We start from the raw sequence: 24,415 nt of genomic DNA on the forward strand, positions 1-24,415 counted from the left end.
ATTACACATACTACTAGACTAAACTCCCCTTGGAGGCAGGCACTCCCGATTTTTCTGTAAGTCTCCAGCTCCTACCACAAGGCTGGGCATACAATATTTTGCTTAATTAACGCTAAAGATGCCAACTGTTTGCAGCTGTTTTGTGTGTGCCAGCTGCTATACGGCACACCTTAGGAGCAGCTATGTGTATGCAAGTGAAAACCTTGGAAGGGAAGTCATTATCCCCACTTTACCGATGCCCAAAAGGAGGCTCAGAAGGCGGACGCCAGGAACTGAGATTGTTGGAGATTTGGGGAACGTCGGCCTGGGCCAGGCACATGGAAGCCAAGGTCAGCCAAAGTCAGCGGCGATGGGGCTCGGCAACTGCTGGCTCCCTCTCCCCGAGCCCAGGGCGGGATTTTTTTTTTTTTTAGATTTAATTTTTTATTTCATTCCCCTTCCCCCCGCCCACCCAAGTATCTGCTCTCTGTGTCCATTCGCTGTGTGTTCTTCTATGACCACTTCTATTTTTATTAGCAGCACCAGGAATCTGTGTTTCTTTTTGTTGCGTCATCTTGTTGTGTCAGCTCTCCGTGTGTGCGGCGCCATTCCTGGGCAGGCTGCACTTTCTTTCGCGCTGGGCTGCTCTCATTACGGGGCGCACTCCTTGCGCATGGGGCTCCCCTATGCAGGGACACCCCTTCATGGCAGGGCACTCCTTGCAAGCACTGCGTGTGGGCCAGCTCCACACGGGTCAAGGAGGCCCGGGGTTTGAACCACGGACCTCCCATGTGGTAGGCGGATGCCCTATCCATTGGGCCAAGTCCTTGCCCAGCAGGTAATGGTGGAGAAGGGGCAGGATCGCTGTCAGGAAAAGTCTGCGCCTCCCCGCACCTCGCCACCCCAATGCCCACCCTGCGCTGCTTCCAGCTTCCACCAGCCTGCCTGCGTTTCCACAGATGCAGGAGACCGAGCCCCCGTAGTACAAAACTTTCTGCCCTGGAGTCACCCCCAATCTTTCCAAAGGCTCCAGAACCTTGCACCAGGGCTTAGGAATCTCAGATTCTGGAGGATTCCATAGTGAGGGTCAAGGGGGGTGATGCATCCAACCGGCGGAGGTGGACGGGGGATGGTGGCCTCGCTGGACACAGTCACAGCCTTGCCTGGGAGAACAGTCCCTGGCGACAGATCTGGGACTGATGCTCCAGGTCGAGGGAAGAGGCTGCCCCCGGGAAAGCCGAGGGCGGCCCCATCTTACCCCTTCCAGGTCCTTGTGGGGTGGGAGAGTTCTGTCTTCCAACTGTATTTAGCCCCCCATTCCGCACTCAGGGCGGTGTTCCCAGGCCATGTAGTAAAAAGATTTACAAGACTACGTTAAATGGGCAGTAAAAACAATTAACTTTAATGGCACCTTGGGTGGGTGGCCGCGTGGGTGGGTGGGTCGTGGGTTGGAGGAAGCTAGCTCCCTCCTCTCCGAACGAAAGCCCGGGTGGGAGGGGACCCGCCATGAGGTGGTCCATGCAGTTTCTTCTACCTGTTCCTCCGGAGGAACGTTCCACCGGCTTTAGAGCTCAAAGGTTCAAGGTTAAAGCGAAAAGAGGACTGGGCATGGCCGCCAAAACCTAACCCACTCGGCCAGTTTCCAGCTGTGTGATCCTGAACAAACCCCTTAACCACTCTGAGACTCAGCTTTTCCATCTGTAAAATGGGAATTTGTAAACCCGCCTCTGGAGCCCTCAGGGTTATAAGGATCACAAATGACAATCATTTGGAAATGCCTCCCACTGTGCCTGGAATGTATACAGTGCTTAATAAATGTTACTTCCTAGCATACTCAGGTTCCCAATTTATAAAATCAGATGGAAAGACCAGGCTAGTCCAGAACTCAGAGTCACCTTTCAGATTCCTGATTTGTCCCAGCACCTATTCCATGTCAATTTTCTGCTGAAATTGACTGCTTGTCCAGCCAGTGACCCTGGAAGTGACCCCATGCTCCAGCAGGCTGCGGCCCCAGGCTAAGAGAGCAACCTGGACTGAAGAGTTGGCAAGGAACTGAGAGTGGCCAGGGGCTGGGTGCGGGGGGTGAGGTCTGCCTCCCGTGTCCCCTGGTCCAGTCTGGAAAGCCCTAATTCTCCAGGTCTCCTTGGCCTGGAGACAATTACCCATCCATTTCAGAAAGATGTGTGTGTGTGTCCCTCTTGGCCAGACAGGACCAGGGAGGAATGACACCCACCCCCCTGAGCCTAGCCTCCACATCTATAAACGGTGCCTGTCTGGGGCCAGCCCCATGCGTAGCCATACCCAGCTCCCTCTCCCTCTGCCCAACTGGACAGGCCTTTTTCTCTTTCCTGTCCTTTGCTCATCTCATTCCCAAACAAGACAAGTGTAGCTTTCGAGCTAGAGACAGACTGCCTTGGTTCAAATCCTGGCTCCGCCATTATTGGCCAAACTCTTTTGGGTTGGTTACTTAACTTCTCTAAGCCTCAGTTATGAGAATCAAATATTTAATAGGGAAGCAGATTTGGCTCAACAGATAAAGTGTCCGCCTACCACATGGGAGGTCCAAGATTCAAGCCCAGGGCCTCATGACCCGTGTGGAGCTGGCCCACGCACAGTGCTGATGCACGCCAGAAGTGCCCTGCCACGCAGGGGTGTCCCCCACGTAGGGGAGTCCCACGTGCAAGGAGTGTGCCCATAAGAAGAGCCACCCCACACAAAAAAAAATGCAACCCACCCAGGAGTGGCAACGCACACACGGAGAGCTGATGCAGCAAGATGACACAACAAAAAAGAGACACAGATTCCCGGTGCTGCTGACAATACCAGCAGACACAGAAGAACACACAGTGAATGGACACAGAGAGCAGACAACAGGGGGGAAGGGGACAGAAATAAATAAAAAATATATCTTTTAAAAAAAAATTTTAATAGATGCAAAGTGCTTGTAACACACAGCAAGCCTCAATAAGCATAGTTACTTATTATTATTTTATAGCAGGGAAAACAAACTTAGGCCCACAGTGGAGGATATTGACTGCAAATGCCAGAAGCTTATCAGAAGCTTTGGGGTCTTCCATCCACAGATCTTTTCTAGCAAACAATGTAGACTGTCCACCCCAAACTCCCGTTCTCCCACCACTTGTCTTTCTTGCCATCAAAAACCAGGGTACATCTACTCTGCCCTCATATTACTTGGGAGTAAATCCTCATTAGTAAACCGGTCGTGGTGACACCATTAACCCTGACATTGCATTCTTTAAAAATGGCCATCTGGCCAATAACATGAGGACTGCTAGGCAGGATAGGGGTTGGGGGCTGGTGATCAGGGTTCTGGGGGAGGTTTCCTTGCTTTTAAAGAGTCAAACAGGAAGAAACTGGACCTCTTCTTCTGGTAAATATTGTATGTGGATGTGATACCTGGAACAGCAGTAGCCATTGTAGGACAATGAGGAGAGGTACTCTAAGAAGATAGCTGCTAATGCTGAGAATGGCAGAGGGGAAAGACAAAGAACCTGGACCCTTGATGACTTTTTGAGCCATTAAATCAATGAACTCTCTTTCCTTTTGTAGTTCTCATTATGAGAAAAAAAAAATTATCTTTATTCATTAAGGTCATTGAGTTGGGGTTTGTTACTTACAGCCCCCTCCCAAAAAATCCTAACAGATATATCCTTTCCATCTCCCAAAGTGGCCTTGACTGGGGCATCCCTAGGTTGGCCTCTTCAATGCACACCCATTTTGGGGGGGACTTTTCCTCCAGACGTTCTCTAGCTGTTTCCCTGCTGGGTGTACTAAGGTCATCTTTTAGGTCTGGACTCGACTCTCATAAACGATGCTGCCTGACTCTGAGGCTGGGTCAAAAAAAACCACTCAGCTTCTGCCCGGGACTCTCGGGACACTTGTTCTCTGTGCTCACTCTCAAGATGCTTTTGCTTGGGGCCCAGCCGTCGTGATGTGAGGAGCCTCCAGCCGCAGAGAGCACGGCGAGGTTTCCAATCGCTGCCTGAGCTGAGCCAGGCAAGTCATCCCAGCCCCGACGACAGACGTGTGAGAGACGCCAGCCTTCAGACGCCTGCAGCCCCTAACCATCCACGCCTGCCCGGCCGAGGACCAGAGCCCCGAGGAGCAGAGACCAGCCGTCCCCCCGGGCCCTGTCCAAACTCCTGACCCTCGGGATCTGTGAGCACAGGAAAACGGCTGTTGGTCTTCGGCCACTCAATTTTGGGTGCTTTGTTACAGGTGCGTAGAAAACGGGAAGAATGACTTCAACTGATCCAAGCCCCCATGTTCCCACCTTCCACATGTGGATACGAGCACCTTCCAGAGGTGACCCTGGCAGTGAACGAGCTCATAAACGGCAGGTGACCAGGGGCCACCGGGTGCAGGAGGTCAGAGCACCGTGCAGCTCAAACGAAGGTGTGGAACACAGACCGGACACTCGGAGATCTTCAGCACCCAAACTGCCTGCTCCCTCCAGCCACCCCCAGACCGATGCTTCATCTAAACCTCAAGTCCAAGAGGAACCCTCCTCCCCCATCGCCACCCACCAACTTCCCTTTCCATTGCAATAAAAGAACTAATTTCCAGAAAGAAAGACTGCCAACAGCAGGAATAAATCACAACTGGGCAGGAGATGAACATCATCCAAAGTGAAACAATTTAGCAAAAATCTCTCCTCCTCCCTCCACCCCCTCCAAACCAATAACAATTCAATTATTCGGCCACCATTATAAATGATGAAGCAGCTACATGGCATCCCTCGGGTCGGAACGGGGAAAGCTTTGGGAAAGGATATGTAAACAAGCCAGCAAGACATACTGGACAGGACAAACAAGAGGCAAAGGGGGAATGCTCTCCCTGGGGGAGCAGAAACAACGGCAAGGGTCCCCAGGTTCATTGGCAAAACACTGTGTTTACAGGATGCTTTCATCCATTATTGTCTTTGACCCTCTGGGAGACTAAGATGTCGACTGCTATAATTAATCCACTCAAATAAACAGACATGGGAAGTGGCCCTCAGAAAAACATGGAGGTATGATGAGAAGAGCACCCAATTTAAAATCAGGCATTGATTTGTTTATTTATTCCACAACTATTCTGAGTACCTACTATGTACCAGGCACAGGACCAGGTTCTGAGGAATAGACAAAAATACCCATGGAGCTTACATTCTAATGAGAAGCAAAATGTAATAATAAAAACTAAACCTAATAATTAAGGGAATTAGGGAAGTGGATTTGGCTCAATGGATAGAGCATCCGCCTACCACATGATAAGTCCAAGGTTCAAACCCAGGGCCTCCTGACCCATGTGATGAGCTGGCCCACACGCAGTGCTGATGCATGCAAGGAGTGCCGTGCCACACAAGGGTGTCCCCTGTGTAGGGGAGCCCCACATGCAAGAAGTGCACCCCGTAAGGAGAGCCGCCCTGCATGAAAGAAAGTCCAGCCTGCCCAGGAGTGGTGCCGCACATGGAGAGCTGACGCAGCAAGATGATGCAACAAAGAGAGACACAGATTCCCAGTGCCGCTGACAAGAATGCAAATGGACACAGAAGAACACACAGCAAATGGACACAGAGAACAGACAACTGGGGTGGGGGGGAGAGGAGAGGGGAGAGAAATAAATAAATAATAAATCTTTTTTAAAAATAAGGGAATAAAATGGCTTGTGAACAGGCAAGATGCACTATGTAAAACACACACACAAGAGCACGATAAGGACAATGGGGAGGGAGAGGGTTGCAGTTTGGAGGGGAGTACTCAGTAAAGGTCTGAATGAGAAGGTGACCTATGACTTGAGTAATATGAGGGAATAAGTCCCAGAGTCTGGGGAAAGAGCACTGCTGACAGAGGAAGCAATTAATGCAAAGGGGCGGGGGTGGGGGCACGCCTGCAGGTTCTAGGTTCAGCAAGGAGGTCAGTGAACCAGGGGAGGAGAAGGAGGAGGCAACGAGGCCAGAGAGGAAGTAAGGGGCCTGACCAGAGCAATTTGAAGAGTTTGGCATTGATACAGAATGAGATGAAGCCATGGGAGGGTTTAAAAGAGAGGTGGGACTTAGTGCTCCTACCAGGGGCTAACAGGACCCCCTGGCCATTGTTGCAAATAGTCTAGAGCAGGCTGACCAGCTAAGAGGCTACTGCAGCCACCTAGGTGATGAGGTTAGGGTGGAACCGGAGGGGTAAAGGGAGATGTGGGAAGTAGTTGGGTTGTGAATACGTTTTGAAGATAACTCCAACCGAATCTCTATCTTGTTCACTGCTGTGTCCCAGCACCTAGAACAGTGAGCACCTGCACGTGATAGGTGGTCAATAAATAATTGTGACCTGAATAAACTGGGCAGCAAAGGACAGTCTCTACAAGACGAGCTCTAAGCTGAGATGTAAAGAATGAGTAAGACAAACAAAGGTGGGGGTTCCAGGCAGAGGGGAAAGTATGTACGTGTGTGGGAGCCAGTCTCCGAGATGGTCCCCAATGATTCATACCCATGTGTAGTCCCCCCACACTGGAGAGGGCCAGCCTGCAAAACTAACAGGACTGGGAAGTGGATGTGGCTCGAGCGATTGGGCTTCCACCTACTACACGGGAGGTCACGGGTTCAGTTCCTGGTGACTCTTGGAAAAGGCGAGCTGGCACGGCGGTTAGGTACAGTGAGCTGACGCAACAAGATGATTCAACAAAAGAGACACAAAGAGGAAAGACAATGAGAGACACAACAAACCAGGGAGCTAAGGTGGCTCTGGTGATTGAGCGCCTCTCTTGCACATGGGAGATCCTGGGTTTGGTTCGCAGTGCCCTGTGAAGACAAGACAAGCAGACACAGAAAGCACACAGCAAATGGACACAGAGAGCAGACAGCAACCACAAGCAACGAGGTGGGGTGAATATGAATAAAGTTAATCTTAAAAAGTAAAACTAACAGGATACTGCAGAACCAATGGAGGGTACTTCTAGGTCTCAGTCACAAAAGCCATGACAGCTTCTACCTTGCTCTCTCTTGAATCACTGGGGAAGCACCACGTCATTAGGACACTCAAGCAGCCCACGGAGAGGACCACATGCGGAGAACTGAGGCCCCCAGCCAAGAGCCAGCACCAACTTGCCAGACAGTTGGAAGCCTCTAGCCCCAGACGAGCCTTCAGACAACCACAGCCTACATTCTGGCCGCAAACTCATGAGATTTGCAGCAGACCTGTTCAGCTAAGCCACCTCAAATTCTTGACTCCAGAGACTGTGTGAGATAATAAATGCTTATTGTTATTTCAAGCTCCATGTTTGGAGTAATTTGTTATGAACCAATAGCTAATTAATACAATGTATAGGGGTCCAAATTAAGCAAGCACAGGATGGCTAAAACATTATGTTTGTAGGGAAGAGAGATAAGGGCAAGGGCTTAGCAAAGGGCAAGTCATGGAAAGCCTCGCAGGCCATGTGGAGGAGTCTGGATTTTACTTTAAGCACACTGGGAAGTTATCGAAGGGGTTTTCATAGGGAAACAACATGACCTAAATTTATAGTCCCAAAATTTCTGTGACTGCTGTTTGGAGAACGGATAGGAAAGGAGAGAGGAAACACCACAAGACACTACTGAAGTCTGCAGGTGGCTGTGAAGTTGGAGCAAAGTAGATATATTAGGGGCAGAGTTCAAAGAGAAGCTGGACAAAATCTAATAAAAGGTAGATTATGGTGTAGAAAGCAAGAAAGAAGTAGTTACTACCTGGGACTTGAGCTCTAGAGGAACACTGGATGTCCTTTACTGAGAATTGTCATAACTGGAGGAGGTCTCCAAAGAGGAGAGCTGAGAGTTTGGTGTTGGATATCTGAAATGTCAGCTCACGTGGTGAGTCTGGGTGGGCTGTTGAATTTCTAAGTGCAGCGCTCCGAACTGAAGACCGATGGGAGATACCCAGTTAGCAAATAGCTGTCACGTAAAGTCGCAGGACTTGATGAGAGCATATAATATGGACACACTGATGAGAAGAGGGGCCAGCATGGGGAACTCCAGGGTTGAGAGATGAAGGAGGGCAAGGAGCCTGCAATGAAAATGAGCATGATGGCCAGAGAGGTGGTAGGGGAAGCGGAGGAGGAGAGGGTCACGGGCACCCAGGGCAGGGCGACAGGGCAGAACGAAGGCACTAAGGCGAAGACTGAAAACAGCCCATTGGTTTGCACCCCAAGCACATCGTTAGTGACTCTGGTCTGCCACTTCAGGAACATGCTGGGGACTAAAGTCAGATTCAAGGGCATGGAGTGAATGAGCCTGAGGAGGTAGAGCCAGCATGTCCAGACAACTTCATAAAGAAACATCACTCTAAAGAGGAAAGGGAAAATATGGTACTAGCTAGAAGAGGGTGTTTTCCTTTGTTTTGTTTTTAGACTAGAAATATTCAAATGCACTACACTGCATGAAAGAAGCCCGACTCTAACGGCTCCATGCTGGAAGATTTCATTGATTATATGACATTCTATAAAACAACAGAAAACTGATCAGTGGTTGCCCGGAGCTGTGGGTGGGAGGATGGGGACTGTCTCCAAAGGAACACAGAGGAAGTTTTTGGTCTAGCTCTTGAATGCGGTAGGGGGTGACACGACTTTTTGCATTTATCAAAACTCATAGAACTGTACACTAAAAAGGGTGGATTTTATTGTATACAAATTATCCTTCGATTCAAAAAAAAAGTTCTGGATATATTAGAACATGTTAGTACGCCACAAGAAATGATGCTGTAGAGTAACCGGGAAAAATTGGTGATATCTAAGGGAAGGGAATTAAGTATAAGAGCAGCCAACAGAGATGACAAGATGCCCAGTTCTGCCACTTACCAGCTGGGGGGTCTTGAGCAAGGTCATTTCTGACCACAGTCTCCTCGTCAGTAAAATAGATGTCATGATCCCTAAGGTAGTTTGTGAAGATTATGATGTGACATATGCCCAGTCCTCCCAGATGCCTGACTTGCAAGAAATGCTCTGCAAATCCCAATTCCTTTTCCCCTCCCCACTCCTGAAAAAACAAGTTCAATCAAGTACCCCCAAACCACAGAATCTGGCTTCTTGTCCTAGGAATTAACAGACCATGGAGCAATGCACAATGTTAACCAGAACCCTTTGGCACATGCCTTTTCCGTGTGCAGCTCTGCGCCAACCTCCTTCCATGTGCTGTCTCACTCCTGCTCCCTCTCCTGCCAGGAGGCCAGTGATTACTATCACCACGCCACCCGCAAAGCCAGGGCTCTCCAGTGTCCATGACGTCACGTCACTAAGCAGGTCTCAGCTCTCACTTCCTGTTCCCTAGAAAAGAGGCCAGGTTGCCCCAGAGCCTGTGAGACCTGGAGGAAATTCTGTCCTAGCACATGGAATTCTGTTCCTCGGATGGACACTGAGAGAAGAGAACCCTGCGCCCGCCCCCAGAAACCTCTCTGAGCTGGAGCTCATCACGTCCTCATTCCAGAAACCCCAAAGGGACTCATCAGCCCCATAAAAGGTAGGAGAGCATCGTGGTTAAAAGCACAGCATCTAGAACCAATCTGCTGGCATGCAAAGTCCAGCTTTAATTCCAGGAAGCGATGATTAAATAGAAACTGAATTAATGCTGATAACAAAAAGTAACTTCATAACAGGAAAACCTGTCAGAGGCCACCTCAATCTGCATATTAAAGTGGTGGTAGGGAGAAAATAATCTTGATTCCTTTGGAAAGCTTAGGTTTTCATAAAATAATGGAGAAAATAATTTTTCCTGTACTGCTAAAATAAAACACCTGTTAATTAATGTAATCATGGTAAAGGTGTAAAAGTGAAAAGTAAAATAATAACATAATTAAGTTCATTTGATATGTTATAAGTTGAATGAAGTGTTTAGAAACTGTTATAAAATTAAAAGGAATTTTCTAACCTGTTGAAGCTGTATGGGTAAAATGTTCATATGACTACTTAAAGATTGTATAAAATTCCTGGAAATTCAACAATGTTTTCTGCATAATATTAGATAAAAGTATAATGTTGTTAAAAAAAAAAAAAAGTCCAGCTTTGACCCTTACTAGCACGTATGACTTTAGGGAAGATATGTAACCTCTCAGTGCCTTATTTTTCCCATCTGCAACACAGAGGTTGTGATACTCCCTTTATAGAGATGTCCCAAGGATGAAGTGATTTGTGTATGTGTCCATGTGTGTGTGTTTGTACATGCGCTTAGGACCTTGTAGACACTGCTGTACCAGGAGGCTTGCCTGCTCTTCGCATAATGAGATCGTCTGTGGAAAGCAGACATATTTTCCTAATAAAAGGATTGTCTGGGGTAGAGGAGGGGAAGGAAGTAAGAAAGTGAACTCATGTTTGGCAAGAAACACAGGCTGGATGCCTGCTGTAGACCACCTGTGGGTGTGAATGTGAAGGACAAGGATCCAGATAAGCAGCCCGGAAACACAGCACGTGCGACAGCCAGAGAAACCCCACCTGAGACTTGGGAGAGCCTAGCTGGTGTTTCTTTATTTCTGCATGCTGTTTTCCTTGCAAACTTGGCTCTGGTGTTCACCTAGATAGAACAATGCATGTAACCACGATACTGCAACAACCAGAACGCACAATGGACATGTCTTCCCCAAAGAGCCCCACGCCGGACTTCCCATGAAATTGCCACTTTTGGAAAAATTCCGTACATTTTTTAAAATGAACGATTCTAAAAAGAAGGTCTGGAGTCTAAGGAGTAATTGAAATGACCACCCCTTTTCTCCTGCACTCCCAGCTGGGATTCGTTCAAGCTCCCACTCCAAATTTCCCCAGTTTGTGATTTCACTTGCCTAGTTCCTCTGCCACCCAGCTAGACTCACCTTAGCCACATGGAATTTCGGGAAAAGGCTGGGTGCTAACGACTGTCTTGTCCCAGGAACGTTCAGATTCTTAAGAGCAGGCTCCCAAACACCCTTGCCTTTTGTATCTTTCCATCTAGCACATTGTCAGTGGTCAGTAAAGGTTTGCTACCGCAAAAAGAAAAAGTGCCTGGGCTCATGGAGACTTGTGCTTCCATCTTGGCTGGCCCCACCATCGTCTTCTCAGCCCTACGAGGTGGGTGGCCTTGAGCAAACTAAACCTTTGAGCCTCAACTTCCTGATCAGCACTGAGGGAATGAAAATACCAATTGTCCAAGGCTGTCTTGAAGGTCAGAAACTAGAAACCTAATGTACCACAAGCCTATCGCAGTGCCTGGCACGTAAAAAGTATTCAGTGAATTATAAATTCCATTATTTTTGTATTTTGAGAGTCTCCAGGTTGATGGGAGGGTCCCCATGTCTTTCTTGTTCTTTCTCTGATACACAAGGTCTGTCTTCTGTGACAGAAAGATATACAAGGTCCTCCATGTCAGAAGGAGGAGGAGAAGGAAGGGGAGGAGGTGATGAAGGAAAAGAAAAAGAACTATCAGTTATTTTTTGTGCTTAATAGGTCTCTGGCACTGTTCTAAATGCTACATATAGATATTTTCATTTAATTCTCATTATAATCCTCCATTTTACAGATGAGAAAACAGAGACCCAGAGAGGTTACATTACATCCCTGAGGTCACACAGCCAGTAAATAAGAAACACTAATTGATTAAGTCAATAAACACTACCTTCAAAACAAGACTCAGGAGAATAAGGGGCTGGAGAGGGGCTGGGAGACACACGCTCCAAATTCTTCTCCAAGTGCCACAGCAACCCACTTGAGCCTATCAGGCGCTGACAGGTGGAGAGAGTGTTTTGCACAGGGCTTGGTGAGCCCGCCTGTGGTTCCAGGAAATTCTCAGTGCACCTACTGAAACATACTCAAGAGTCCCCTTTCTTTGCAGAAAACAGAGTCAAGGTCACTGGACATGTTCCCAATTGGGGGCTCAAAGAAGGTAAGAGCCAGCTCACAGAACAAGTCTCTGCTGCCCAATCCACCCCTCTCCCCCTCCGATGCACAGGAATCCATTCTCCATCCTTCTCTGCCCTGCTCTGTGCCCGGGGAATCGACCCCTGCAGACCACATCACCAGCCCCGTGCCTTCTGGCTTCTGGTTGGGTTCAGCCATTGGGAGGCATTGGCAGAAGAAAGGAGGGAGGATGGAGCAATAGGTCAGGTCAGGGTATCTACCCTTGCACCTGTCTGGAAACAGCTCTACTACTTCCTGGCCATAAGACCTCATGCATGCTCCTTACCTCCTGAGCCTCAATTTGCTCACCTGTAAAATGGGAATACTTTCTACCTATAGGATTGTTGAATGGACGACATAGTATATGGAGAGGGGATGCTCAGTAAATTCGTATTCCCCTTCTCTTCTCTCTTATTCTTTCCTTCTCTAACTTCCTTTTTCCTTTCCCCAGATTCCTGTCTTTAACCCGACAAGGAAGGAGACAAGAAAAAACTGTAACAAGTGGCATATCAGCGCCTTAGGATTGCTTCATGGTTCACAAAGAACTTTCACAGCTGGTATGTCGTTCCTTGAGGCAAGTTGAAACTCGCACAGGCGAAAGGGCAGAGCTTATATATAAGAATCTCCAGCCAACCAGATCAGGAGCAGAAGACATCAGTATTTGTGCCAAAAAAAGAGAAAAAGCAAGATTCCCAAATCCAGAAAAAAATCTTAATTATCCATTGTATCAGTTATTGATTGCTCTGAGACAAACCACCCCAAATTTAATGCCTTACAATAACCATGTTTTGGCTAGGGTGGCTGGAGCTAGCAGGTCTAAGATGCAATCACGCCCCAACGCCTGGGGACTTGGCAGGGATGCTGCAGGCAGGGGCCCTGAAGGCAGGGGCCTGTCTCTCCCGGGCCAGCTCAGTCACTTGAGCTTCTTTGCACAGCACCTGGGCCTGCGAGTGTGGGAACAGGAGCTGCAGGGCCTGGAAGGCCCAGCCCCTGAAGTCACACAATGACACTTTGCTGCATCCTATTGGTCAAAGCAAGGCACAAGACCAGCCCAGGTTCAAGAGCCTGCTCCCCCACCCCTTTTTATGAACAGTTTTATAGTTTTATTCACACACCATACAATGCATTCAAAGTATACAGTCAATGGCTCTCAGTATAACCAGAGTTCGGCGTTCACCACCACAGTCAATTTGCAAGCCCTGCTCCAAAAATAAAACTCTCACACCTCTAATACTCCCCAAGAGACTGCCCCTCGACACGAAGAGAGGCAAAGTCATGGCGCAAAGCAGCATGGGAGGAATTCTTACAGCCATCTTTAAAATTTACCACACTCATCACTTTCCTTCCCCTGCTCTCCCCCCAGGTAAACTGCTGTATGCCACAGGCAGATATCCTGGCTTAGCCACACTCCTGGCTGCCTCTGGTTCACTGGAGAGCCTGAGCCTGGCCTGACCCACCTTTGAAAGTCACAAAGCGTCCGCCACAATGTCTTCTACGGACAAGGTAGCAACGTTCAATCTAGAATCTCACCTAAATCTGTACTCGTTGTCACTCAACAAACTGGGGCTTTCTCTGTAACTCAGCGGGAGGTAAAATGTCCAAATGGAAAGCCTCTTGAGTCAAGAGCCTTCAAGTCCACTGCACCCCACTCTCTTCCTTTGTAGATCAGGAACCTGGGGTCCAGAGGAGTTGAGTGACTTTGCTCAGATCACACGGAGAGCACAGGTGGAAGGAGAATTGAACCCAGGCCCCGACACCCAATCTCTTTCTCTCCTCCCTTTCAGTGTTTGAGATTCGGGCGCTAGTCCTTCCAACCTCGCGTGCTTCTCCCATGGAAGGGGACTCAGTTTCCCCCACGTGGCAGGCAGGGCTGGCCTTTCTCTCAGGTGTGCTGGAAGCACTGCTGAGCTCACGCGTCTAAGAGTCATCAGAACCTCACTCGAAATATAATTACAGAGAATTATCATCCACAGTCTTCTGGGAAGGATTCTGTCAGGGAGTAGGTAAATAAATTATATCCTGTGGTTCTCCCCGCCCCAGGGGCTGATTAACTCTTCCAAGGAATGTTCCTCTGTGAGTGAGGTGATGGAACCCCTCTGCCAGCCCCACCTCCCACAATTCGGGGCTCCCTTCTGCCTCCAAAGACTTCCTGGGCTCCTCCCAGCTTGGAAATCTACCTCCCTCAGGACTGACTCTCAGAAGGGGTCCAAACCCGTGAGGGAAGGCTGAAGGGGGACCCCTCCGGACTCAGCCTCTGCCCCAGCCCCAGGTGGGCAGGGTTCTAAGAGTTAACCATCCTCTGCAGAATTCCTGGGTAAATACCATCCAGGCTGCCAGATTTATTGCCTTTTAATGTCTCCTGCTTCATTCCATTAGCCTTTCCTTTTGATACCTCTATCTCTTCCATCTGACTTTTTCCCCACCCATACTCCATAACCCGGGGTTAGGTATTTCCCCATTAGCTCCTGCACAGAGGTCTGGGCATTAAAAAAAAAAAAAAAAATCACTGGGCTCCCCCGCCAACCCGCCATCAAAATATTTACTTAGATCCTCCTTATCTTTTCCTGCGCATCTCTCTCCCCCTCTTGTTTTCTCCCACAAGCTGCCAATCTCTCCACTCCTGCTTCTGAGAACTTCTCAATAGAGCCTTGGCTGCTGGTTAAATTCACCTCCAACTCGGTTGACTCATCACTCCCAGAACTCGTTTCTTTTGCTTCAACGTAGCCAATACATGCCCCAAGCTACTGTCAAAGACTCAGCTCCTGCGAGTTCCGCCACTGGCCACATCGCTCCACTGTGGAAAAAACCACCCGTGATTTGCTCTGGCTTGAGGACAATATCCTGACCCTGACAGCTAAGCCCAGCACTCCCAAAGCCCCTGGTAGCACTGCCTCCCCAGGAAGGTGATGGCAGACTGGAGTGAGGCGGGCTGAGTTCAAATCCTGACCCTGTCCCTCCCCCACTCTGTGACCTTGGGTAAGTTATTCACCCTCTCTGTGCTTCAGTTTCCTGATCTGTAAAATGGGGTGCCAACAGTACCAACCTCCTTGGGTGCCTATGAGGGTGAAATAAGTTAATGGATCTCAAGGGCTTAACACAGTACCTGCTCAATAAATAGTAATCCATGGGAAGCAGACTTGGCCCAGTGGATAGGGCGTCCGTCTCCCACATGGGAAGTCCGCAGTTCAAACCCCGGGCCTCCTTGACCCGTGTGGAGCTGGCCCATGCGCAGTGCTGATGCACACAAGGAGTGCCGTGCCACACAGGGGTGTCCCCCACATAGGGGAGCCCCACGGGCAAGGAGTGCACCCCATAAGGAGAGCCACCCAGCGCAAAAGAAAGTGCAGCCTGCCCAAGGATGGTGCCACGCACACGGAGAGCTGACGCAGCAAGATGATGCAACAACAAGAAACTCAGATTCCCATGCTACTGACAACAACAGAAGCGGACAAAAAGAACAGCACGCAGCAAATGGACACAGAGAACAGACAACTGGGGCAGGGGGTCAGGGAAGGGGAGAGAAATAAATAAAAATAAAATCTTAAAAAAAAAAAATAGTAATCCTCATTTGCAAATCCGATTGCCAACCACGCATCTTACACACTCACCCTCCCAGGTTCACCCCACCAAGCGATTGGCCCTCCTTAGACATTGGCATGCCCCTCCCCATCATGGTGTCTGCTAGTCCCTGTCTTGGTTACTTCCCCTGCATCACCAACTGCTGAACTTAACTTACCCGTAAGACCCAGCTCGAAAGCCTCAGCCCTGGAGAAGTCTTCCTGCATCTCCCCAGACAGAGTTCATCATTCCCTCCCCCAAGACACAGCACTTAGCTTAGCCACAGCTGCAGGCCTTTCCATGTTCTGACTCCAGAATCTTCAAGGCTCAGCCCAAGGACTGCTCACTCTAGAAGCCTGCCCCAGGAACCTGTGGCCGACTCGGGGGGCCTGGCACATGGGCATCTCTCAACAAATACCTGATGAATGAATGAAGAATGCAACAACCCAACCTTTTCTTCTTTACACTACGTCCTCTTGGACCTGGACCCATTCACCCTTGGATATGCTCCTGGGTACCAGTGTTGTTTCATGTCTTCAGTTGCTCCTTCTACACCACGGTCAGGTCCCCAATGAGAGTTGGGTTTTTTGTTGTTGTATTTTTTGTTTGTTGGTTTTTAGGAGGTACCGGGGACCAAACCCTGGACCTCCTACATAAGGAACAGATACTCAACGACTTGAGCTCCATGTGCTCTGACTAGTAATATTTCTACCTTGGATAAATTGTGCTCTGCCCCTTCAATCGCTTATTCAGTCATCCATTCATCCAGCAGAAATGCGCCTGACAAGGTGCTATGCTAGGGATACAGGTATGAACCAAACAGAGGGTTCCTGCCCTCGTAGTGCTTTAAAGAGGAAGGCAGACAACAACTGAATGGTCACACAAAGGTAGAACTCAGCGAAGTGCCATCAAGGAGAGGCATGGTGCTGAAAGGGTTTATCATAGAGAGCTCAGACCTAATCTGAGGGGTCAGGGAATGCTTCTCAAGCTGTGAACTGCAATCTGAAAGATGAACAGGTGTTACCCAGGTGATAAGGAGGCAAAGATCACCCAGGAACCATCCTGGGTCCCCTGGCAGGGGAAGCATGGCAAGACCGAGTGATGGGAGAAGATCAGGGGATCCTTCCAGAGTCCGCTATTGTGCAGCTATTGCTGCAAAACAACCCCAAAACCTCGGTGGCCTCCCTTAAGAAACGTCTCGTGTGTCTCCAGGCTGATCTTGGCTGGGCTCAGCAAGGCTGTCCTGCCTGCAGCTGCGGCCGACAGGGTCAGCGCCTACCCCCGGTGCCGTCCCCCCTGCGCTGACTCTGGGACCCAGGTTGGAGGGACAATGGCCACATCGGGAAAGCGCTTCTCTTGGCAGAAGTTGAGGCTTAAGAGAGTAGAAACACACGACGCCTCTTATGGGCAGGGGTCAGAACCGGCCAGCTGTCTTTTCTGCCTACTTTTTTTTTTTTAACACTTCGATGAAAACTTTTTATTGCCCTTTTGGACAGAAATGAGAAAGTATTTACCAGCAAGGATGCTGCCATCGTTCTCCTGCTGGAACGAGCACATGGTGTCCTCTCTGCTGGCTCTGGGTGCCCCGGGGCTGCTCGTCTGCGGTGCTGAAACCTGGCCTGCGCGGCACCCAGGTAGCAAGGCCCGGCCGCAGGTAGCAAGGTGGGGTCCCACTTGATCCCCAGGTGGGCATGATCCTGGGGCCCCAAAGCCAAGTTTCTAGCCTCTGAGAGTTCTTTTCTCTCAACTCATCCTCCAGCCCCTGTTGACTGGTCTCCAAGATTTCTTCCGCCTTGGCCCCGGGACTGCGCAGCGGGCGGCTCTCTCTTCACTTCCCCGGAGGCCAGAGGCTCTGACGGCGTATCTATGACAGCCCCGGAAAACACTGAGGCCTGGGCACCCCTGCGACAGCCTTGGCTGCCCGACTCAGTCCGTCCCCGCTCCTACCCAGACACGGATGCCACGCGCCGGCCTGGGAGTCTCCTTTCCACCCTCGTCCCTGGCGCCACCATGGAAAAACAGGCCTCGCTCCTGCCCACGTTGGATTGGCCGGCGCAGGTCACGTGACTATGACCAACGTCAAAGGTCAGGCAGGTTCCTCAGCCTTCAGTGAGAAGGGCTGCCAGATAAAAAGGCCAAGGACATGGATATGAAGACATGACATCTTGGGGTCGATAATTCAATCTCCTAGCAGGTGAGAGCAGACAAAAACAACCTGGGACAAATTGAGCAGGAGGAGAGCCGGGCTAGACCCTGCAGGGGCCTTGCAGGCCTCTTTTAACATTTTGGTCTTTCCCCTGAGGTCACCAGAGAGCTACTGAAGAGACATAAATGTGGTGGTGAGGAATGGTTAGCTGTGGGTTCTGAAATGATCCTCCGGCCGCACTGGTGCAGACTGGAGAAGGGCACGATGTGTAGAAATTCCAAACGCCCTATAGCGTTCCGCTCCACAGATGTTTGAATGGGTGTGAATGTGTGTGTTTGTGTCTCCACATTTACACCCCCCCCCCGTCCTTCCTCTGAGAATATGGCACCCTAGGGTTTATCTTCGCACGTGTGAAGAACAGTGTAACTGTACATCCTTCCTGGAGTGATGGCAATTATATGGCTTCACCTCACAAGTTCCAGAAGAGTCACACTTCTCCAGCAAGATTTCGGCATCTTTCGCAAACGTCCATTCAATTTCACTCCCAAGAGGCTTCTCCTCTGTTGCCCCAATTACCGTAATAACAACAGTAGCTTCCAAACATTCTGCACTCTACAGTTGGCCAAGGATTTTATCCAAGGGCCTCCGGAGAGAGAGCAGGAAGCGTCAGGCCCATCTGATGACAAGGTACCAGGCACTGGAATAGATGCGTCTGCAGGAAGTTATTTTCACTGAAAACCCACAGCGAGCTTATCTGACAGTTTGCCTGTCTCACCTGATCACAGCACTCGAGTTAATAAGCCCAGCTGATTCTCTATTTTTCTAGGACCGTTTGACTCCTTGGAGAAGTGACTAAACCTAAGAGGGCAGGTTCCGAAATAGGTCCTTTTTTTCTGGGTCCCAGGGTCCATCAAATATCACTGAGCCTCCTTTGCAAACATTGCTGCCCGTCCCTACCTTCCCTCAGTCGAGGGAAACATCCGTCTTACGGGTACCAGCCAGAAAAACCTGTTTGCCGGCAAAAATCTCACCATTTTTCACAAAGACATAGGAAGAGAGGGGCTGGGCGATTTGACCTTTTTTCTTCCATCGTCACAAAACCACACATCGGACTCAAGTTTGCACCATGGGGGAGAAACGTGGAAAAAAATGGAACATGCATTGTGGAACATAAAGAAACAAAAGGCCAGCACCGCGGGACTGCAAGTTTGCAAGCCTGGGGTGAAAAATCAAGCCGCTTCTCCCTTGTCAGCCTTTATGAATGAAAGGGGAAGATTTACTACCCACATGGGCTGACAGCCTTTTACAGCCGTTGCAAATGGATTTGAGACAGCAGGGTATCAGGCTGACTGACCAGGAGGGATCATAGAAGGCTCATTTTAAGTCCTGTCCCCTGTCATGGGCCCAATAAAGTGGCTCTCCTTGCCAGACAAGAACACGAAGGCTTCCCTTGGAACCTCGAAGCTGTTAAACACATGGCCAAATTGCTGAGGGTTTCAAGATGTCAGTGTTTTCAGTACACTTGCTCAGCCTGGCAGTTTTTGTCCATCTAGCAAGATCTGCTTGCAGTGTAGGCAAAAGTCTTGAGGTCCAGCGGATGGGGCACTGCATTTATTATTGATAGAGGCGAAGCAGAAATGGCTTGTGTCTGACTAATACCTGGCCAGACGCTGAAGTTCACCCAGAGCTGCCATGTGCCACCATTTCCCTCTGGAGTGACCATTTTGTCTCCCGTAATCTCGCTTTTTAATGAGGGAAGTACCTTAACTGTAGCATTAAATGTGACCATTTAAAGACATTCCATGTAAATAAATTCCTAATAAATATAATCCTTTAAAAAAAATACAATCTTTGGCATGAATACTTTATTTGGCCCCCCACCCACATTGTTCTGGAACCTAGGACAAAAGCAAGCCGAGCGTCCCCAGTGGGGACTTGGGGACTTCACCTTGGAGGAAACCCAAAACTGAAGAGCCCACCTTTTCTTCCTTGTGTTGTGTATTTCTTTTTTCTTCCCCCTCTATAAACAAGTGATTAATGCCTTTGAGCAGAGGCACAGACACACCTCCCCTGCAGCAAGGCAGCCTCGGAGAGCCCCTGCCAGATTCCCCAGCCTTAATTCTGCTGTTAACACTCATCAGGCTTAGGGGTGAAGAGTAAATCCCCTCCTTTGCAAAGCAGACCTGCGGGCAATGTGGTTTGTTTAAAGTCTCTCGGCTGAGTGATCGACCTGCCTCCCGTTTGCTCTGAGAGAGTTAAGATTTTCAAATTGAAGAGAAAAAGAAAAGAAAAGAAGCACACCCTTCCCTAATGCAGCTTCCAGTTTGCACACATAGGACCCCCAGACCAGCCCAACTTTTGCAGAAGAGCCATGCTTTCATTCTCCGAGAACCAATGGATAGTGGGAATCAGATGAACACTTTTGCACAGAATCGCAAAAAGTCTCCTGTTTCATTGAGTTTGCAAGGGGAGTCCTGACTAGTCCTTAGATGTATGGAGACACCAATGAGATTGTGAGCACGTTGCCTCCCGAGTGGGATGGCATACTCCTGAACTGTGCACAGACTGGGCACCGAACACAAAAATAACTTCTCTGCATATTTCTTTTTAAATGTCACTTTTTTTTTTCTGTAGGTACCAAGGCCAGGGATTGAACCCGGGACCTTGTATGTGGGAAACTGGTGTTCAACCACTAAGCCACATCGACTCTCCTGAGTTGGCTTTTTCATTTGTGTGCCTGCTGTTTCTTTTTTGTTTTGGGGAGGCACTGGGAAATGAAACTGGGACCTCCCATGTAGGAAGCAGACACTCAACTGCTTGAGCCACATCCACTCCCCTAAAATTTCCATTTTTAATGCATTTTAATGTCTGCCATGTAGTAATTCAACAGAATAGGTAAATAATTTAGAAATTCACAAATATATCAATATTGGACAGGGACGACTCAAACCTTAGTTTGTAATGATGCAGTGTCAGCTCAAGAAATTAAAGAGTATTCCACCTAATAAAGGAAGGGATGAAAGAAGTAAAATATCACCATTTTGCCAACTCCTAATGAAATAATGGATCCATCTAGAGAATCATTATCAGTGGCTGCTAACAAAACAAAATGAATAGAAATCGATACTGTGAGCCTCCTGACGGAAGGACACACTAAAGCTGATGCACCAAAAGAATCAAATCTGAATCTGACCAAGCACCTATTTCTAGCCACTAGTTTACAGGAAATACTGGGGACAGAAAAACATAATAAATGACACTATGGTGATACAAATGGCAAGATCCAGAATGATGTCATTTCTTTGATTTACAATTTTTTTATTAGAGAAGTTATGGGTTTATCAAAAAAAACAAGCATAAAATAACAAGGTTCCCACCTACCGCCCTATTATTACCATCTTGCATTGGTGTAGTACATTTATTACAATTGATGAAAACACACTTTTATAAGTACACTATTAACTTTAGTTGATGGTATAACTTAGGGTTCACCATGTTGTAAAGTTCCTTGGACATTTAAAAAAATTTTTATTCTAGTAACATATCAACAACCTAAAATTTCTCCTTTCGATTTACACATTTTTCAAGGAGGAAAAAAATAAAGAGTTGGATATAAGAGACATAATAATCAAATAGCCTTGTCTGCATTCTGACAGGAAAAAATCAACTATAATAAAATAATTATAATATTTGAGACAATTGGGGAAGTTTGCCTATTAACTGGATATTTCAAAATATTATGCAGTCATCTTTTGGTGCGTGCATGGTAACAGTATTATGGTTATTTTTTTAATTATTCTTTTAGAGCTACATGCAGAAGTATTTACAGATGTAATGATATGGTATCTGGATTTGCATTAAAACAATCCATTGGGGGTGCAGAAGAAATAAGATTGGCCTTAAGTTGATCATTGTTGAAGCTAGGTGATGGTTAAATGGGAGTTCATTCTACCATTCTCTCGACTTTTTTATGTTTAACATCTTTCTTTTTTTTTTTTTTTTTAATATTTTATACCATTGGCCTAGACCCCAAAATTCACCAGATACTTCAATTCCTATTCTGGGCCAAATGCTCCCAAGGAAAAGTTGGCTGGAGACATCTATTAGACATCTTTTCTTTGTCACACATTGGAATAAGTGTTTCTCATAAGTGATCTTATCTTTCTTGTTCTTCAGCAATTGTAGGAGATTTGATATAATTTAGTCCCATTTTCTAGATAAGGAGACTGAGGCCCAGAGAACCAAAGTAGCTTGTCATATGGTGTCAAGACAAGAAAACTTCAAGGTCAAAGGGCGAGCCCTGAGCTAAGACACCTAGCTATGAGGATTTATTTTTCTTTGCAACCGTGGACAATTACTTTTCCTTTCTGGGACTCACTTTCTCTAGCTGTAAGTTGGAGTTAATGGCTTGTAAGGGGGAGTTTTACTCTTTCCTCTTCTGCCATTCCTCCATTACCCTTCTCTCTCTTCCCTTCTTCTCTCTTCCCAGGGGTGTGTCAGAGGCAGCCTGGTGTGGAAGAGAGAGAGATTGAGTCCCAAGTTTGAATTGTAGTTCTGCCTTAGACTATTCCAGATGAACTTGGGCAAGTCACTTAACCTCTCTGGGCCTCACCTTCCCCAATGATTAAATAAGGGAGAAAATAATAACTACCTTTTAAGATTGCTGGAATAATTAAGGCAGAGGATAGCGAGAGTATACCTTGAGTTCAACGTATAGCAGGCATTCAGTAAAAGCCAGGTCTCTTGCACCTGCCTTCTCCAAGCTTCCCCAGACAACATCATCAGCTCCCACCTCTCTCAGGTCTTGGCTGAAATGTCACCTTTTCAGTGACCCCACCACACCATCCCATATCCCCTTTCTCCCATTCCTACTTTTTTTTTCCATATCACTCATCACCATCAGACATATATTTTACCTGCTTAATTTGTTCCTCATATTTCTCTCCCCCACTAGAATGCAAGCTCCTTAAGGACAGGGATTTTGTGCATTTGATTCTTTTCAGTATCATGGGTGAACCAGCAGGCAGTCGATCAATATTTCTTGAATGAATGAGGGAAAGAATGAATGAGTCCTGGAGCTGGTTATCAGTGTTTTAGATAACACAAGCAAAGAACATGGCATAGATCTTGCACAAAGCAGCTAGTCCGTAAATGATTTTATTCTCCTTTTGCTGGAGCCCCAGAATCCACTGAGGTTACCCACTTTCAACTTTAAGCTTTGCCCAATTTACCTGTGGGTATTCTGATGGTTTCCAGCCTTCTTATTTTTAGCTGTTCCTTAAACCGCCTTCAAACACCTTTCCCAGGAGCTCCCAGTTCTTTGAGCTGCATTTCACCAGGGAAAGTGAGTGCTGCTGTTCTGGGGCCTTTTGCAACTTCCCTTCCGGGAGCAGATTTTTTTACTACATGTTCTAAGAGGGCAGATCACAGGCCAGCCCCTGACTTAATCTTTGTGAAGGGATTACCCAGTGCTAAGGTGATCTTGTCCACACATCCTTTGGGGTAAAGGAACTGCCAAAATGTTTAGGGGTGGGGAGATGGGAGATGGGGATCTGTCAAAGCTACCCAGAGGTGGAGTGTGGGCGTGCTGGCGTGGGAGGGATGAACATTTTCAGAAGAAATCTCACTCCCCAGTCCTCTCTGACCCAAGACAGGCTGGAGCCAGGCCTCATTCCCCCCTGGACCCCTTGGGAAATAGGCCTTGAAGTGTTGCTTAGTGAATGGTTTCCCTCTTCCGTGAAACCCATCTGACCTGACTCAGTAGTATATCAGCAGATTGCACCAGCCTCTAAAGCGGCGCCTGTTTCCCATGAGAATCTTTCTGTGTCCCTACGGGAAGCTAGAGACCAAGTCAACCCCTCCACTATTCAGGGGTTTCGACCTTGGTATCTTCTAACAGACCCTTCTAACAGGGGATTTGTGATCTATGGGTAGAATTCAGGGGTCTGTGAACTTGGATGGAAAAAAAAATCCTATCTTTTATGTTCACTAAATTCATAGTGAAATTAGCATTTCCTTCCATTGTGGTTGTAGGCAGCAAACCACAGCAGGACTAGCAGTAGCTGTGACTTTGTCACCCATAGAAATCACAGGTATTTTCCTTTCACATTATTGGTGTAACAGATCCTGAAATACTGTTTACGTCCATCGCAACTTCAAAATTACAATAATTCGAGCCACCGCAAGACTTATTTAATGCATTAGTGAAAAAGCCTATATGTTACTAGACTTCAAATGTGGGTTTCTTTAATATTCTTAATGTTACTTTTATTTAAAAATATAATCCTATGTCTTTTAAAAAGATTATTCTGAGGAGGTATCTTTCCATGGACCCCACCAGACTGCTGTGGCCCATGGGCCATATATCTGTTTCCACGGACACAGGTGCCACGGTCCATGGTACAGAGAGATGATGAAGCTCTGCCGGGGTGACTGGAGAACGCAGCAGAAGGCTCGAGCCAGGGTTCTGCGACTAAGACAGTAGCAGTATCTAGAAAGCTTAATTCTTGCCATCCAACATCCATGTGGAATCTAAGCCCCTCTTGATGTAGATATGGAGTGGACACAACCATTCTAAGGTACACAGGATGGAGGAATAGAATATGGATGAGAGTGGACTTACTGATAATCTATTCATGAACTATTGTGATTAGTAATCGAAGAAAACGTGACATTGGTGTGGAGAAAGTGGCCATGGTGGCTGCTGGGGGTAGGGAGCGGGAGGAAGAGATGAGATGTGGGGGCATTTTCGGGACTTGGGAGTTGTCCTGGGTGGTGCTGCAGGGACAGTTACAGGACACTGTATGTCCTCCCATGGCCTACTGGGTGGAATGTGGGAGAGTGTGGGCT

General features: G+C 47.9%; 1 long non-coding RNA gene across 2 annotated transcripts in view; it reads right to left on the minus strand.

Annotated features, from left to right (window-relative positions):
• LOC131274567 (uncharacterized) overlaps nucleotides 1–24,415 on the minus strand; it is a 65,386-nt gene that overhangs the window by 21,546 nt on the left and 19,425 nt on the right. The window contains exon 1 of one of the 2 annotated variants that reach the window (XR_009181822.1): nucleotides 16,935–17,473. The exons of the other annotated variant lie outside the window; for it this stretch is intronic. This is a non-coding gene — a long non-coding RNA (uncharacterized lncRNA). Of the gene's footprint in view, nucleotides 1–16,934; nucleotides 17,474–24,415 lie in introns of those variants that run through there. 2 annotated transcript variants of the gene reach the window in all.

This window comes from Dasypus novemcinctus, chromosome 19 (genome assembly GCF_030445035.2).
Source record: "Dasypus novemcinctus isolate mDasNov1 chromosome 19, mDasNov1.1.hap2, whole genome shotgun sequence".
Lineage (NCBI taxonomy): Eukaryota > Metazoa > Chordata > Mammalia > Cingulata > Dasypodidae > Dasypus > Dasypus novemcinctus.